This window comes from Ovis canadensis, chromosome 14 (genome assembly GCF_042477335.2).
Source record: "Ovis canadensis isolate MfBH-ARS-UI-01 breed Bighorn chromosome 14, ARS-UI_OviCan_v2, whole genome shotgun sequence".
In the NCBI taxonomy this organism is placed as follows: Eukaryota; Metazoa; Chordata; class Mammalia; order Artiodactyla; family Bovidae; genus Ovis; species Ovis canadensis.
In genome coordinates, this window is record NC_091258.1 from 63,723,327 (window position 1) to 63,739,970 (window position 16,644).

The following is a 16,644-nucleotide window of genomic DNA, read 5'->3' on the forward strand; positions in this document are numbered from 1 at the left end:
CCTATCAGGTACAAAGCATCTGTATTCATTTTCTACTTTTGCCAAACTATGACAAATTTAGTGACTTAAAACAACACCCATTCTTTCTTTATTTTTTTTTTTTAATTTTAGTTTTTTATTTTTTAAATTTTAAAATCTTTAATTCTTACATGCATTCCCAAACATGAACCCCCCTCCCACCTCCCTCCCCATAACATCTTTCTGGGTCATCCCCATGCACCAGCCCCAAGCATGCTGCATCCTGCGTCAGACATAGACTGGCGATTCAATTCACATGATAGTATACATGTTAGAATGTGATTCTCCCAAATCATCCCACCCTCTCCCTCTGAATCCAAAAGTCCGTTATACACATCTGTGTCTCTTTCCCTGTCTTGCATACAGGGTCGTCATTGCCATCTTCCTAAATTCCATATATATGTGTTAGTATACTGTATTGGTGTTTTTCTTTCTGGCTTCAACACCCATTCTTAAAGCTCACAAAATTCAGGTCCTTGAAGTTATAAGCCTGAGGTCCCCATCGTCCTAGTACAAACACTTGCAGCTCCTAGAGGACCTTCTCAGGTCCTAGGCATGAGGCTCTCTCTATCTCAGCAATGGAGAATATCCCTTAAATTCAATTTCTCTTTTTGAAAAATTTTTATTTATTTGGCTGCAACTGGGTCTTCACTGCTGTGGAGGCTTTTCTCTAGTTGCGGCAAGGGGGGCTACTCCCCAGTCACAGTGCAGCTTCTCTTTTTGCAGGGCACAGGCTCTAGAGCACTTGGGCCTCAGCAGTTGAGGTGCGTAGGCTCAGTAGTTGCGGTTTCCTGGCTCTAAAGTGCAGGTTCAACACTTGTGGCACACGGGTTTAGCTGCCCCACATGTGGGCACGTGGGATTTTTCCCAGACCAGGGGTCAAACACGTGTCTCCTGCATTGGCAGGCAGATTCTTTATCACTGAGTCACTAGGGAAGACCCTCTAATCCCTCTTATATTTCCGATTCTGAGACCAGCTAGAAAAAAAAAAAAAAACAGTTGTTTTTCAAAGTGCTCCTGTGATTACATTAAGCCCACTTATATCACATCTCTTTTTGTTAAACTCAAAGTCAACTGATGAGTAACCATATTTACTGTATGTCTGCAAAACCCCTTTTGCCACGTAACGTAACACAATCACCCACACGATTATGCATCACATATTCACAGTCCAGGGATTAGGAGTAAGTCTTGAGGTTCCATCCTAGAATGTTGCTTACAACAGCACCATACGGAAGCTGTTCTTGTTCTCAGGGAGCTCCTTCAGGGTCTCCGTTCTATAGAAACAACAAAAAAGCCAAATGTGTTTGGTCCAAAGTCAAGCTGATATTATGAGACACTGAAGACAAAAAACAGAGATAAGAAAGCAAGGGCCCCTTTCCTGCTGCTGCCGCTGCTGCTGCTAAGCCGCTTCAGTCGTATCCAACTCTGTGCGACCCCAGAGACGGCAGCCCACCAGGTTCTCCTGTCCCTGGGATTCTTCAGGCAAGAACACTGGAGTGGGTTGCCGTTTCCTTCTCCAATGCATGAAAGTGAAAAGTCAAACTGAAGTCGCTCAGTCATGCCCGACTCTGCAATCCTGTGGACTGCAGCCTACCAGGCTCCTCCATCCATGGGATTTTCCAGGCAAGAGTACTGGAGTGGGTTGCCATTGCCTTCTCCGAGCACCAAAGTTAACTCCTAGCTAAAGTCATCAGAAACCAAAAGCCACCCTGACAAACCAACCAAAAGCAACAGTAAGGCTGCACTAATTCAACCACGAGATGTTACAGACTTTCGATGATTCATTCATTCATCGTCATTTACTGAGGATTTACTATATGACAAGCACGAAGTCACTTGCTGAGAACAATGTGATGATTACAAAATAAAGCCCTTATTTGGATAGTTATTTAAAAAATTCTACTGAAGAAAAGAAAAAGAAAAAGCAGGGGAGACAAATGAGGTAATTGTAGAAATCTGAATACTGAAAACTTCATGGCACTGAGGAAGCATGACTTCTTACTGTGACAATGGTATTGTGATTGTGTTTTTCAAAGAGCCCTTACATTTTAGTAATACAACTGAAATATTCACAGATGCAATGATTTGATATCTGGGATCTGCTTCAAAACAATCCAGACTTGGAAGCTAGTGGGAAGTTGCTGTATCACACAGGGAGTTTAGTCTGGTGCTCTTTGATGACCAAGAGGGGTGCGTGGGATGGGGGCAAGTTGGGAGAGAGGCTCAATAGGGAGGGGATATATGTATACTTAGGTGGCTCAGGGGTATAGAATCTGACTGTCAATTCAGGAGCCACAAGAGATGCAAGTTCAAGTTCAATCCCTGGGTTGGGAAGACCCCATGGAGGAGGAAATAGCAACCTGCTCCAGGATTCTTGCTGGGGTAATCCCATGGACAGAGGAGCCAGGTAGGCTACAGTGGATGGGGTCCCAAAAGGACGGAGTGGCTAAGAGCACACACTCACGCGCACAGCTGATTCACGCTGTCATGTGGCAGAAGCCAACATAACCGTGTAAAGCAATTACCCTCCAATTAAAAATAAATTTTAAAAAATAAAGTACTCCAGGTTGGAGAGGGGAGTATAGAAGCAACAAGATTGGCCACGAAATGATAATTGCTGAAATTACGTGATGAGTACATGTAGATTCACTGTATTGTTAGTTTTACTTTTGCAAATATTTGACATTTTTAAGACAAAAAAGCCCTTGCTCTCCAGAAGCTTGTAACACAAGAGCAGATATTCCAACAAATATATTGGTAAGTAATTTAACAAAATATACAAAAAGTGCTAGTCCAGTTCTGAGGATACCCAGAACATAAACTCTTCAAACATAGTCTCATCACCGAGGAGACCCTGTAGACAGATTTGTACAATCAGCTCACATCTCACTGGGGTTTGGTGCTCAGAAACTTCTGGGGAGAAGAGGGAGTCACAATGAGCAGGGAGCCCAGCTTTAGGTTGTTATTTGCTGTGCAAACTGATTTCTTTTTCCTCCATTAGCAGACATCCTCATTTTCACCTGCCAAGAACAGTGAGGAAGACAAGAAGAGAATGTGAAGAGCCGGAGCCGGAGACCTGAGAAGATACAAGACCACAAAGGACACAGACTCTAAGGTGAAGTGTGAAGCTCAGAGGCAGGTCTCTCTGGAATCAAAGCTGTCTGGACAAAGTGCCCTCTGCCCTGAGCAGTGATGTGGGGCTGGAGCATAGTCCTGGTCCCCAACAAGTAGGAAGTGCTGGTAGGACATTAACTAACCACCCAGGGGCAGAAGGAAAGGGAGCCTCAGAAGGGCCTCTCTCTACGGTTCTCACCATTACGCCTGAGAGTTAGGCAATTCAAGGTTATGACCCAGCCCTAGGATTTGATGGTTCTTTTCTGTTATAAAGGTGGGTGAGGAATCACAGAGCAGAAATGGGACACAGGAAAAGACAGACTAAAAAGAGCTGTTTAAGCATGCTTTGTTTAAAGGTCAAGGCTTTTTGAGCCAGGCCAACTTCCCTTCCCTGCTGGGCTCTCTGTGACCATTAGCCTTGCCCTGTACTTTGAGCCCAACTGAACCCAGAACTCTTCTTGCTTGGGGACTAGAGCAACGCATTAAAAAGAGAACTGGAAAGAGGAAGACAAATGAGAAAAGCAGAGTGGTAAGACTCTTGAAATAGTCAGTGTGGTTATAAGGAAGTGAAACTGGTCTTTTTGGTAGGGCTCAGACTAGTTTTGAGAGCAGCTCAACATAAGTGACTGAAATATTTGAGTAATGACAGAACTTCTGGAATAAATAGGTTGTCAGCTAGGAAAGCTACTTTTCTTTTTCTGCTTTTGTTTTCTTTGTTTTTAATTGGAGGATGGCTGCTTAACAATGTTGTGTTGGTTTCTGCCATACAACACCACAAATCAGTCACAGGTATACATAAATTCCCTCCCTTTTTGAGCCTCCCTCCCACCCGCTCCGCATCCTCCCACTTCTCTAGGTCATCACAGAGCTAAGTTCCCGATGCTCTACAGCAGCTTCCCACCAGCTGTCTATTTCACACGTGGTGGTGCGTATATATCAATACTACTCTCTCAATTTGTCCCACCCTCTCTTTCCGCCACTGTGCCCACAAGTCCGTTCTCAGCATCTGTGTCTCTATTCCTGCCCTGCAAACAGCTTTATCAGTACCTTTTTCTAGATTACATACATATGCCTTAATATATGATATTAGGACAACTACTTATAAGGTGCCCATACTTCCTGAGATTTGATATACTTGTAAAAGGAATCCTAAAACTCATTTGAGTCTCATAACTTTGTCTTTAACTTGTTATGCACAGGACTGAAAAAAACAGTTTGATGCAACCAGGAGTTTGAGGAGAAAAGAAAAACTGGGGTGGAGTGGGGAGGGAAGAAGTACAGATGGTGGCAGAGATGTGTGGATAAGAAAAAAGAAGCCCCAAAGGAAAGAGGAATACAAAGGGAACAGTAAAATTCAGAGATGAAAGCACTGTGCTAATTGCAACTAAAATCAGCAAATTGCCCCCTTTCCCAGCTGGAGCTTTTCTGGGTAATATTGTCCCCCAGCTCTGTCACTGTGGTCCACAGTGAAGTGAAATGGGAGTGGAAATGGGCAGAAACAGACACAAAAGGCACCCACTTCCATTTAAACCCAAGAAGGGCTTTATTACCCTACACTGAGACGTTAGACTTTGTGCATTTAGGGGGATAGTTTACATTAGCAAAGAAATTTGCTTACATCAATTCTTCGGTTGCTAAGGAATTCCCTGTTGGTCCAGTGGCTGGGAATCTGCGTGCCAATGCAGGGGACATGGGTTCAACCCCTGGTCCAGGAAGATTCCACATGCTGAGGAGCAAGCAAGCCTGTGTGCCACAACTATTGAGCCTGTGCCCTAGAGCCTGTACTGCCCAACAAGAGAGGCCACCACAATGAGAAGCCCACTGATTGCAACTAGGGAGTAGCTCCTGCTCCCCGCAACTAGAAAAAGCCCATGTAGCAACAAAGACCGAGCACAAAAGTAAATAAATCTCAAAAAATAAAAAATCAGAAACAAAGATGTAGTTTTTATCCTTAAGCTGCTTTTAGAAGAGAGTGGGTAAATATGTACTCAGATAAAGAACAAGGCATAATGACAATGCAACAGGTGCCATTAAAGTTTAAAAAAACAAGGCTACGGGATGCCCGCAGGACCACCGCCTGTTTTCTAGAGTTGCTGTTTCAACCACTCTAGTTATGGTCTCGGGCTTCCCTGGTGACTCTGTGGTAAAGAATCCGCCTGCGAGTGAGGAAGACGCAGGTTGGATCCCTGGGTTGGAAAGATCCCCTGGAGGAGGGCGTGGCAGCCCACTCCAGTATTCTTGCCTGGAGAATCCCATGGACAGAGGAGCCTAGTGGGCTACAGTCCTTGGGATCGCAAAGATTCAGACACAACTGAGGCAGCTAAGCACACACATGCACAGTTATGGTGTCTGGGCAAGAATGAATCATTTCTACTTAGTTCAGCCAAGTCTGGACTAACCTTTCAGTAGGAGCTAACAACAGGAACAGGACAAGTACAAGATTTTTTTTTTTTTTTTTTTAAGATAAAAGCAGTCAGCCAAGTATAACTGAAGCCTAGCCAGAGATTTCTCACTGGATGCCTCTGGCCTTGTCTGAACTTCCTTGGAAAACAAATCTGGCTCCCGACTAGTTCTGAGGGATTAGCACAACTTACTTTGCCCTCCCTTTCATTAATCCCGGGCGATGCTGAACATAAACTTGCAGGTCCTGATAGCTCTGGGAGGACAGCCACCCTCTCTGTATTCTGCACTCCTCTCCTAAACTTTAGCCTCATCTGAACCCACCTGGCAATTGACATGAATTTGAGCAAACTCCTGGAGATAGCGGAGAACAGAGGAGCCTGGCATGCTGCAGTCCATGGGGTCACAAAGAGTTGGACGTGACTCAGTGACTGAACAACAGAACCTACTTGGCAGCAGCTTCCTTTGCTCTACCTCTAAATCACTCGAATTTTGAGGCCCTGGAATGTCTTCTGCTGCCTGAAACACACCTTTTCTCTTTTTTAATAAAAAAACAACAACAACAACAACTCAGTGGGACGTAAAGAGACTTTTGCACACAGTGGGAGAAGGGGTGGGATGATTTGAGAGAGTAGGATTGAAACATACACATTACCGTATGTAAAATAGATAGCCAGTGGGAGTTTGATGTGTGACTCAGGGAACCCAAGGCTGGTGCTCTGTGACAACCTGGAGGGACAGGGTAGGGAGGGAGATGGGAGAGGGGTTCAGGAGGGAGGGGACACGTGTACCTATGGCTGATTCACGTTGATGTATGGCAGAGGCCATCATAGTACTGTAAAGTAATTATCCTCCAATTAAATAAATATATTTTAAATCCTCTGGGGAATATATGCCTTAGCCTGATCTTTGTCAAGGACACCACTTTAGGGTGTTTTACTATTTTCACCAAGATCAGGGCCAGGCTCCAATGACAGGCTCAGCTTTCAGAGGCCTTCATTATGGCCACCCTTGCCAAAACAATAGAAAACAGCTTCTTTTCCTATTTCAGAACCCCTAAGCTGCACTCATACAATGCCCATGCGATGACAGATAATTCTAACAAGTTTTGGGAAATGATGTGGCAATATCTGTCAAGAACTCAAGTAACTTTTTTGTCCAAATTCTCTGTTCACATTCAAAAATAAAGCCCAGGGAAATAACTAGAATGTAAAACAATGAAATCACATTTATGGCAGAAATATTTAAAACAGAAAAAAACTGGAAATAACCCAAATGTCCAACCATAGGGAGACTGTTAAGTATGTTGTAAATTATTCATTAATATAATATACACTCTTTTAACTGTTCGTTAAAATTTAAATAACATGAAAACATTCATATTTACTGAAAAAAGTCAGTATTCCAAGTTGCATACATAGTGTGATCTCAGTAAGTAGAAACACGGGCAAAGGAAAGTCTAAACACAACCATGTCTCTCCAGGGGGTATGATGAGGAAAATCTTTTTATTTTTTTATTGGAGGATAATTCCTTTACAATGTCATGTTGATTTCTGCCATACCACAAGGTGAATCAGCCATAAGTAGTATATATATATATCCCCTCCCTTTTGAACCTCCCTCGCACCCACCCGTCACACTCCTCTGGGTCGTCGCAGTGTGCCCAGCTAGGCTTCCTATGCTAAACAGCAGCTTCCTACTAGCTATCTACTTTGCACACGGACATGTCGGTTCTGCTCTCTCAATTCCCTCCACCCTCTCCTTCCCCCACTGCGTCCATAAGTCCGTTCTCTATGTCTGCAGATAGCTTCACCAGTACCATTTTTCTAGATTCCACATATATGCACTAATATATGATATTTGTTTTTCTCTTTCTGACTCACGTCACTCTGTATAACAGGCTCTCGGTGTACCCACCTCAGTTCAACAGACTCATATTCATTCCTTTTTATGGCTGAGTAATATTCCACTGTATACATGTACTGCAGCTTCTTCATCCACTCATCTGTTGATGGACTTCTAGGTTGGCTTCATGTCTTGGCTATTGCAAATACTGCTACAATGAACATTAGGGTACATGTGTCTTTTTGAACTATGGTTTTCTCAGGGTATAAGCCCGGTAGTGGGATTGCTGGGTCATATGATAGTTTTGGGCTTCCCAGGTGTCGAAATGGTAAAGAATCCACCTGACAGTGAAGGAGACATGGGTTTGATCCACGGGTGGGGAAGATCGCCTAGAGAAGGCAATGGCAACCCACTCCAGTAGTCTTGCCTGGTAAATTCCATGAACAGAGGACCCTGGCAGGCTACAGTCCATGGGGTCACAAAGAGTCGGATACGACTGAACAACTGAGCATGCAAGCCTGGTGGTTTTATTCCTAGTTTTTTAAGGGATTGTCATACTGTTCTCCATAGTGGCTGTATCAATTTACATTCATTCCCACACAGGAAAATCTTAAACTTTACAAAGTTTCTGTGATGAACATGGTGTGTGTCTGTGTGTGTGTGTGCTGTGCTCAATCTTGTCTGACTCTTTGCAGCCCCATGGATTGCAGCCTGACAGGCTCCTTTGTCCATGGGATTCTTCAGACAAGAATACTGGAGTGGGTTACCATTTCCTCCTCCAGGGGCTCGTCCCAAGCCAGGGACTGAACCTGCATCTCCTGTCCCTCCTGCATTGCAGGTGGGTTATTTACCACTGAGCCATCCAGGAAGCCCCAAACATGTGCATGCACCGTCATAAACCACATTGCCCCCAACCCAGCCGGCGCCTTGAGAGGATGGGTGGGCCGCAACAGCTTGCTGCCAACAGAGCCAGTCCTGGGTCAGGCAGGAAGCCAAGACAAACACACATGAAAAGAAACAGAGCAAGTGTGACACACCCTCTGCTGAGGCCACAGTCAGGTTTCCCAGGGTCCTTGCGGGGTCCTCTGAGCTTCCTGGCATTAACGCCTCACCTGGGGCCAAGCCAGGCAGCAGCGCTGCTCTGTTTCAGAGGTGGCTCACCTAGGAGCTCTGACCAAATGGTGAGACGGCCGGAAATGAAGAGCCACATTCCTCTGAAGCAGAGTCAGAAAGGTGATTCTCCAGCAGCTGGTTCCCTGGGAGGGAGCCCCACCAGGAGCCCCTCCCTATGGCCACCCAGTTTCAGCTCCTGTGTTTTCCTTTCGGGGCCCGTCCGACAACTTTGGGATTTCTTTGCACAGAGACAAACTGTGCCCAAAAGCCGTAATAGAGCACGTTGGAAGAGGCCCTGACACTGTGCAAACCTTGAGTTGGCAGGAGGGCCTGTGTCTCTCTGCCTCACCCAGGGCCGTGTCCTCCACGTGCCCAGGTGCAGGCGGACTTCCCTGCTCTGCTGGCAACAGCTATCATTAACTGAGTGTCTACTGTGTGCCAACCATTGTGCTGCTGTCCTTGTCTGACTCTTTTGCGGGCCCCGTGGACTGTGGCCTGCCAGGCTCCTCTGTCCATGGGATTTTCCAGGCAAGGAAAATGGAGTTGCCATTTCCTCTTCCAGGGGATCTTCCTGACCTGGGATTGAACCAGAGTCTCTTGTGTCTCCTGCATTGGCAGGTGGATTCTTTGAGCCACCAGGGGAGCCTTGCCAAGCACTATACCCAGGGCTTTATTTTTTTTTAATTAGAGGTAATTAAACTTTAAAAAAATATTTATTTATTCTTTTTGGCTGTGTCAGGTCTTAGTTGCAGCATGCGGCTTCTCTCTAGTGGCGGCCCGCGGGTTTAGTTGCTGTGTGGCATGTGGGATCTTTGTTCCCTGACCAGGAATCAAAACGGAGTCCCCTGCATTGGAAGGCAGATTCTTAACCACTTGACCAACCAGGGAAGTCCCTACCTGGGGCTTTAAATGTTCTTCTGAATTAATTCTTATTAACATTTTGTGAACTACACAGTCCACTGCAGTAGTTAAACACAGGCCCTGGGGTCAGACAGTCCAAACTCAGAACCCCAGCTCCATTACTTATGCGTTACATTACCTTGGACCTGCTACTTAAATTTTCTGTACCTCAGTTTCTCATCTGACAAATGATGGCTACCCTAATTAGATCCTAGAAACATATAAGGATTAACTCAATAAGTATAAAGTGCTCAATACATGTTGCCTACAATGATAACTATTATGTGGGCATCATCTGCGCTTGACAGATGTAGCAATTGAGTCTTGGAGAGTGTTTAAGTCACTAGCCAAGGTCACACGGTTAATGAAGGACAATGTGTGTTAGCTACTCAGTCGTGTCTGACTCTTTGCGACCCCATGGACTATAGCCCACCAGGCTTCTCTGTCCATGGAATTCTCCAGGCAAGGATACTGGAGTGGGTAGCCATTCCCTTCTCCAGGGGATCTTCCTGAGCCAGGGATCAAAGCTGGGTCTCCTGCCTTGCAGGGAGATTCTTTACCATCTGAGTCACCTGGGAAGACGAAGCATGGATTTAAATCCAGATCTGATCTACCTGATTCCAGGAGCACATGGACACCTGACATATCTCAGTGCCTGAAGCCTCCGTCTGTCTCTTGTCTCTTGGTAAACTGTCCTCAGGGAGCATCTGGGTGGTGAAAGAGATACAGTAGAGCCCAGGTTTTGGCTAAGTTACTGGAGTCGTCCTGGAGAAGCAGAAATGTGCAAGGCCCAGAGCCAACCCTAGGAATGTGGGGTCTGGAAAATCTTCACACACCCTAACCCCGGTGATCTTACACAAGTGCTTCAGGCTAACATCAAAGGCAGTGTTGGAGGGGAAGAGAAGTCACATGGCACACCACGAAGCCTTAGCAGAATGGAGTCCCACTGAGTTGGCTTGGTGTTTTGGTATGGTCGAGGGGGTCCGAGCTTAGTATGGGAGCCTCAGGGGGAAAAAACTGGCACAGTTGGCTCTGAGCGTGTTTGTGCATCTTTCTCTCCACTCCACCCTTAACTATTTACTGCCCAAACGCCTGCTCAGAACAGGTAAAGAAACTGTAGTTCATGGGACTTTCGTGGTAGTCCAGAGGATGAGATGGTTGGATAGCATCCCCGACTCAATGGACATGAATTTAAGCAAACTCCGAGAGATGGTGGAGGACAGGGGAGCCTGGAGTGCTGCAGTCCATGGAGTTACAAAGAATCAGACACGACTGAGCCACTCAACAACGACTATGCATATAAGTCACATAGCAGGGTGGAAATATAGAGCCTTGGCATGCTCCTTTCCCAAGTTTGAACCAGTCAGTTGTTCCATGTTTGGTTCTATGTTCCATGTTTGGTTGTTGTGTCCGACTCTTTGTGACCCCATGGACTGTAGCCTACCAGGCTCCTCCCTCCATGGGATTCTCCAGGCAAGAGTACTGGAGTGGGTTGCCATTTCCTTCTCCAGGGGATCTTCCCGACCGAGGGATTGAACCCGGGTCTCCCGCATTCCAGGCAGACGCTTTAACCTTTGAGCCACCAGGGAGTGGTCTCAACAGCAACGACTATGCATATAAATTACATAAGCAGGGTGGAAATATAGAGCCTTGGTATGCTCCTTTCCCAATTTTGAACCAGTCAGTTGTTCCATGTTTGGTTCTAACTGTTGCTTCTTGGCCCGCATACAGGTTTCTCAGAAGACAGGTAAGGTGGTCTGGTATTCCCATCTCTTTAAGTATTTTTCACAGCTTGTTGTGATCCACACCGTCAAAGGCTTTAGCGTAGTCAATGAAGCAGATGTTTTTCTGGAACTCCCTTGCTTTCTCCATGATCCAATGAAAGTTGGCAATTTGATTTCTGGTTCCACTGCCTCTTTGAAACCCAGTTTGTATTAATACACCTGGAATTGTCTCTAGGGAACTACAATTTCTTTTTTTAATTAATTAATTTATTTTAATCGGAGGATAATTACTTTACAATATTATGGTGGTCTTTTCTTTTAAAAAAAAATTTGGCCACACCATGCAGCAGGCATGCATGCTAAGTCACTTCAGTCCTGTTCGACTCTTTGCGACCCCATGGACTGTAGCCCACCAGGCTCCTCCCTCCATGGGATTCTCCAGGCAAGAATACTGGAGTGGGCTGCTGTGCCCTTCTCCAGGGGATCTTTCCGACCCAGGGACTGAACTCAAGTCTTGTATGTCTGCAGCATTGGCAGGTGTTCTTTACCACCAGCGTAACCTGGGAAGCCCACAAATACATGGGTTCAGTTCAGTTCAGTCGCTCAGTCATGACATGGGTGGTGATGGCTGAATACTCAACATCTAATTTCTGAGAGCTGACCTCAGGCTGTTCAAGATGGCCTGGCATTTCATCTTCCGCTCTCCATACTCTCACATCTTACACATCAAAGAATACAACAAAGTGGGGAGGTCCAGCAGTTAAGATTTCACCTACCAGTGCAGAGGGGTGCAGGTCTGATCCCTGGTTGGGGAACTAAGATTTCACATGCCATGTGGCATGGCCAAAAATAAATAAATAAAACAAAGTGAATTTCAGACCATATTAAGGAAATTTCGTATACCTTTTTAATCAGTCCTCTGACAATATAAGTTACCAGTACTTTGCATAGAAAGCAGAAACATAAACAGAGCAAACCCAGCTCCTGAATCACTTCCTCTCCCCATCAACTGCCATTGCCCCCCATCCCCTGACTCTGACCCACATGCACAGCCCCAGACATAGGTAATGTAATACACTCCTGCTCAAATACAGCACCCACACTCCGCTCTTAAGTGGCAGCAACATAGAAGAGATTAGGACTCCACACGGCTGCACATAGTGTTACGCAGGCCCCCGGACAACATTAAGAACGTAACCCCGCCCTTCAGCATACAGGAATTCAGACAGCTGGAGCAGGCCTGTGCCTGTGCGCCCTCTGTGTGTTCCGTCAGGCCCTACGAGCGAAGAGGAAAACATGAAGCAGAGGATGGGGGACCATGAAATGAACTTCCTGCTATTTGCTACAGGAAGCCGCAGGCAGGAAACAGCCAGGAAGGTTATCTACGATCATAGCCCACTCTGGAAACTGAATGTGAGACTCTGGAGAGGGGGAGTGGAGCAGGGTAGGTTGAGGGGGAGGTGGGAGAACAGAAGAGGAAGTCGTATCACCCCTCCAAACAGGAAAACTCTCCGAGAGGGCCGGGAACCTACCCTGCTTCCCCAGGAGCCTCAGGGGTTCCGGGCTCCACAGACCCTCCTCCCCACACCCTCAGTGGATGACACCTTCAGGGCACCGAGACACAGAGCTGGGGAGGGAGAGGCACAGACAGAACTCACCACCTGCTCACTTGTGGGGCGAGGGGGGAGGCAGGCATGTGAGACCCCAGGAAAGGAGAATGCAGGTCCCTTCCACCCCTGCCCTGACTCCCCTGCGGCTGACCTGAGATCAAACCCAGCAATTTCCATACAACAAACTCACGTCCAGAATGAGCATGTGACTAAATGGAGCTGGTTCCTCAGCTGACTCAGAGCCAGCTCTCCCGTAGGATGAATCGAGAAAGCGGCACTGACACATGTACACTTGTCGTTCAGGCGCCAAGTCATGTCCAAGTCTTTGCAACCGCGTGCGCTTCAGCGCACACTACCATATATAACATGATGAGTGGGAAGCTGCTGTGCAGCACAGGCAGCCCAGCTTGGCACTCTGTGAGATGAGGGGGGAGGGGAGGGGAGATATATATATATATATATATAAAACGATGACTGATTTGCATTGTTGTTTGGGAGAAACCAGCACAACATTGTAGAGCAATTGTAGAGCTAAGCTGTGGCCGACTCTGCAACCCCATGGACTGTAGCCCGCCAGACTCTTCCGACCATGGGATTTCCCAGGCAAGAATGCTGGAGTGGGTTGCCATTTCCTTTTCCAGGGGATCTTCCTGACTCAGGGATTGAACCCACATCTCCTGCATTGCAGGCAGATTCTTTACTGCTGAGCCACCAGGAAAGTCCTGTAGAGCAATTATCCTCCAGTTGAAAATTTCAAATTACGAAAAAAAGAACTCCTCTCTCCCAGCCCAGGGCCCTGCCCCACCTCTGGATGTAGCCAGGGACCCAGTGTGTGAACATCCCCTCAGCTGAACTCTAGAGTCCTCACTCAAGACAGGGAGTGGAACTGGATCAGCCCTCCAAACGTGTAGTGGAAGGTTCATACCTCCTCCTGTTCATCTGCACTGACTGGCTGGGAGCCCGAAGGGAGATTAACCCTCCATTTCAGAAGAGATGGGGAGCGCCGCAGCCCTGTGTGTGGGTGACAGGATTTCCACTTCACATGCCAGGCTGCAGCTCCACCATGCCTGCCACTGCTCTCAGACGTCCCCGCCCTTCACGGAGCGAAACAGCTGTGCCTTGTGGAAAGGGCTACCTCTGCCTCCACCTCCAGTGGGGCTGGGCCTGAAAGGACCCGCGGGTCCACTGCTCCCGTCCCCCTGCTCATCCCCCTGAGCCCTGAACCACACAGACACCCGCGCCCGCCCCCTGTCCTGTCCCACTCAGGTGGCAAGCCACCCAGGGACAGGCAGAGAAGCGAGACCCACCCCGGAGAGGGAGTGTGGGGAGGGGCTGTCAGAGAGGAGAGAAGCGAATGAACGGTGAAGGGAAAACAAGAAAAAAGCCACTGTCTGGAAGCGCCTCTTCTAGCATAGATGTTAGCACAATTTCCTCCACTCTCAAACAAAACACACCCTCCTGCAGCCCAGAGAAGGAAAGAAAGCAGAGCCTGCCCTGTCTACCTCAAAGAGGAGCAAGACCCCAGGATGCAGCCAGCTGGAGGAGGCAGGAGTCCATACTGTCCAGAATCAGACATCCAACCCCAGCTCAGTCGCAAATATCCCTGTTTGAGATTCTGTTTCCGTTTGCTCCAAGATGAGACTTGAACATCTCAGTTTTTGACAAACGTCCCAGGTAACTCTGACGCAGATGGTCTGAGGACCACCCTAAGAGAAGTCCCACCTCATCACTTCCCCACAGGATGGCTGAGAGGTGAAGAGCACAAGTAGAAAATCCCACCTGATGCGAAGAACCGACTCATTGGAAAAGATCCTGATGCTGGGAAAGATTGAGGGCAGGAGGAGAAGGCAGCAACAGAGGATGAGATGGTTGGATGGCATCACTGACTCAATGGACATGAGTTTGAGCAAACTCTGGGAGACAGTGAAGGACAGGGAAGCCTGGTGTGCTGCAGTTCATGGGGTCGCAAAGAGTCACATGCAACTTAGTGAGTGAACTACAATAGAAAGTTCCCCCCTCCCCCGCCCCGCCCAACCCCTGACATGTCTTCCTTCAAGTTCTGGCTCAGGTCCTGTACCTGCAGTACCCTGCACAACAGACCACACCTTAATCCCCTCGTTGTTAAAAAAGGGCTAATAAAGTGCCCACTGCATGTGCCCTTGTGAGGATCAAGGGAGCTCGTCTGATTATTAAAGTATTTAGCACATGCCTGGCCTGCATTAAGCACACAATGTTTGTTGATGATTAGCTGTTCTCTTCATACCTGACTAGCAGTACTAGTTGTCAACTGTACTGTAATTATTAGCAAGCGATAATAAATTGCAGAATTTATTGACTGATAGGAGTTCATAATGCAACGTGTGCACATAGAACTCACTGCTCCCAAGGAACTGACAGGTCAAGGAATCTTTAAGCAAAAAGGAGCTTTCCAAGGAGGTTTCTAGACCCTGTGGCCCAGTTACCAGCTTCATCCTTCTGAGGCACCACCCCCATCCCCGCCGTAGTCTCACCCCTCTCGCTTCTGTCCCCGGACATGGTGCTCTCACAAAACCTGACAGTCACACTGCGCCCTGTGCTTCATCACCAACGATAAAGTGCTCCATGGCGCGTTCTGAGTGCTGCCCTCTCCCGCATCCTCTCCAGAAGGCCTTCCTTTCCCCCCTCCTCTCCGCCTCCCCCCTCATCAACTAACAGCTCGCACCTTCCGAAAGACTTTGAGGCGGCTAGTACGTGACCCCCAGGTTAAGAATACCTATCTAACTGCCACACATCCATATGAGTCGGCCTAGGAAAAAAAACTATCTAAGCAAAACTCTGAAAAGTCACCCTGACCAGAGTAAAGAAGGGTGATGAAGAGCAGAACGCAGCCCTGGAACTTGTGACGAGGAGACCAGGAGAGCTGTACTACACAGGCCAGCCTCTGGCCTGGCTCCCTTTCCTCCACCCTGGCCTCACCCACCCGCTGCAGCCCCCACCTCCCTGGGGAGCTTCTTCCGACTGCCTATAGGGGATCTCCACCTGCACGAGCCTCAGGCATCTCATCTAAACGTATCGGAATTGGGCTCCCCTGGTGGCTCAGTAAAGAATCTGCCTGCCAGTGCAGGGGACACAAGTTTTATCCCTGGTCTGGGAAGATCCCACATGCCTAAGAGCAACTAAACCCCCGCGCCACAACTACTGAGCCTGTGCTCTAGAGCCTGCGTGCCCCGACTACTGAAGCCCGTGTGCTCTGCAGCTGTACTCGGCAACAAGAGAAGCCACCGCAGTGAGAAGCCCACGCACAACTAGAGAGGCGCCCCTGCTCCCTAGAGAAAAGCCTAAGCAGCAACGCGAACCCAGCACAACTAAAAATACATAAATAAGGTGAGTTTAAAAATAAGAGATAAACACACCCAACTCTGAGCTAGCGTCTCGGTCCCTAGGCAACCAGCCCTCATCCTTCTCTCGGGGCTCATGACAGCTGATCACCCAAGAGCCCAAACAGGACGTGGCTCCCACTTGCCTTCAGGCCTCCGCCTCACCACCCTTTCCTTTCTGGCCACTCCCCAGGCCTGCCAGTGCTTCAGAACACCCTCCTGGCCCCTGCTGTCTGTGCCCTCTGCTCCCCCAGTTCAGATTCTCATGGGGACCCTCCACGGCCACAGTTCTCCCAGCGTAACAGCTGGCAGAGAGCACATCCTGAAACCCAGATCTGACTAGGCCGCGTGTAGTTCCCCTCTCACAAGAGTCCAAACTCCTTAGGCTGCCAGCCAAGACGTCCACGGTTTCAAAGGACCCCACCCCTCCTGCCATCAAAGGGGGTGCCAGACGAGACCAGGCCCAAGATATCCACCCCCTTCACTCTACTCTAAAAATCCAGCATCCAACATAATAGCCGGGAGTGGGCCCCTCCCATACAGATATTATTAGTCAGATTT

The 16,644-nt window shown here is 47.8% G+C and overlaps 2 long non-coding RNA genes across 2 annotated transcripts in view; one reads left to right on the forward strand and one right to left on the reverse strand.

Annotated features, from left to right (window-relative positions):
- Positions 1 to 1,207: 1,207 nt before the first annotated feature.
- The window catches only part of LOC138418941 (uncharacterized), a 67,962-nt gene continuing 52,525 nt past the window's right edge, over positions 1,208 to 16,644 (reverse strand). Inside the window, exon 3 of the long non-coding RNA XR_011248798.1 lies at positions 1,208 to 1,295. This is a non-coding gene — a long non-coding RNA (uncharacterized lncRNA). The remainder of the gene's footprint in view (positions 1,296 to 16,644) is intronic.
- Positions 3,607 to 5,070, forward strand: LOC138418940 (uncharacterized). Its single transcript, XR_011248797.1, has 2 exons — positions 3,607 to 4,060; positions 4,775 to 5,070. It is a non-coding gene; the product is annotated as an uncharacterized lncRNA (long non-coding RNA).